This window comes from Homalodisca vitripennis, unplaced genomic scaffold, assembly GCF_021130785.1.
Source record: "Homalodisca vitripennis isolate AUS2020 unplaced genomic scaffold, UT_GWSS_2.1 ScUCBcl_6437;HRSCAF=13650, whole genome shotgun sequence".
Lineage (NCBI taxonomy): Eukaryota > Metazoa > Arthropoda > Insecta > Hemiptera > Cicadellidae > Homalodisca > Homalodisca vitripennis.
This window is the reverse complement of record NW_025782543.1, coordinates 11,077-12,922: the sequence shown is the minus strand read 5'-3', so window position 1 is coordinate 12,922 and position 1,846 is coordinate 11,077.

Here is a 1,846-nt window from a genome sequence, read left to right as displayed (position 1 = left end):
TTCTTTGAATTCTGTTTCATTTAAGGAAAGTATCAACTGTTTCTTTAAAATGTTTTGGTAATTCGTTGAACTCGTTAAAATTGTCTTTCTTTGTAAGTTTTTGAAATGCTAGAAACTGAAGAGAGCTTGGTGAGTTCATGTTGTTTATTTAGTAGAAAAGTTTTTTTATTAAAGTACAGTATGTTTTTAGTAAAAATGTTTTAAATTGATTAAATTTTATTAAGATAAATCCTTTATTCGTAGCAGATTTGACAACATTTTTACAAAGCACAGCTTAAGAAAGTAGAAGCTCAGATTTGGTTAATTTTTCATTCCACAGAGTAGATAGTAATGTACCGATCGCTTTTGGAGACGAACGACTGTAGATTCGGTTAATTTTTCATTGAGATTTGCTGTGTTATTTCTCAGCTTCCTTTATGGTACATTGAACAGTATTTTACATTGCTTTTCGGTCGGCTCCGAAAGTGCGCCAGGAACCCCATATTACTATCTACTCTTATATATAAGTATATATATATACTTATATATATATATATATAATACTTATATAATATAAATATATAAAATCTAATATATAGTTATTTATTATCGCACTGCTATCCAGTTTCTGAGCTATGTTTATAGATTCTTCACGAATTCGGTTCAAAATCGATTAAAGAAATTTGACCTGACATGAAAGCGAGTTAATAAAAACTTTTGCTTCATTGCTACTGTACATGGAAACCATGCACCAAGCATTCAATTTTAATTAGTAAGCCCAGTGAACAATCCACCTTAGTTTTAACAGTAAATACAATGCATTGGAAGTCACTTTCCGAGCCTGTACACGTATGTTGTCCGCTGTGGAGCAAATGAAGCCCCCTGCTGACCCGAAGCCTGGATTATGGAACCTTAGTAAGTTTAAGTAATCAAGGTCCGAAAGTTCTTGTAATATAAGTACATATTAAACATTTTTGTTTAACAGATTATTTTTTATAAGAAAATTTAAGAATTTTGATAGTGGCATTGTAAGAAAAAGCTCACACTTGTGCAAGATAGCAATGTTCATATCCACAAATTAACGTTAATTTATTATGCCATTTAATCTGTAAAGAATATTAATATTGATTGTGGCATTCAGTTTTAGTAAATAAGAATTACTTCTCAATAAAGTGCTCTTCTTTGTTAAATCTTTGAGATTTAGCTAATTATTTGTTTTGCTAAAACTTCCTTTCTTTACATGAAAGTGAAACTGTTTCTGAAACTGCTGTTGAAACCTTTATCCACAAATGTTCCAATATGAAATTCTCTTCTTTTGTTGTCGCAGTTTTTCATTTAAACAATGGTTTATTTGTGAAACTATTTTTCAGCCTTAAGAAATTTCTGTCTTTGTAGACTTTGTATACATAGAGATATTTTCAGAAACGGTAACAACAATAAAAAAGTATGTTTAAAAAGACTTTATGATTAATATTGATAAAACATTAATCATGGGCGAAATACACACATCCATTTATTAGACAAATTGTAAAGTCGTAATAGCAGATCGTGGTTTCGATCCACGGACCTCTGGGTTATGGGCCCAGCACGCTTCCGCTGCGCCAATCTACTTCTGTATTAATGAGTTACAATGTTAATACCAGTTTTCTTCGAGGCAAACTTCCTGAAATACAATGAAATGAACCGTACCGCTGGATAAAATACTCATTATGAGAGTTTATACCCGATAGTAGGGTTATATCGAGAAAAACTTGATCTATTTTGATTTGAGTAATCTTTTAACAGTTGTTTGGTAACATATTAATTAAATTTTGTTTAATATAACAAATAAAAAAAAAAATTATACAGAAACTGGTTTTAACGCCTA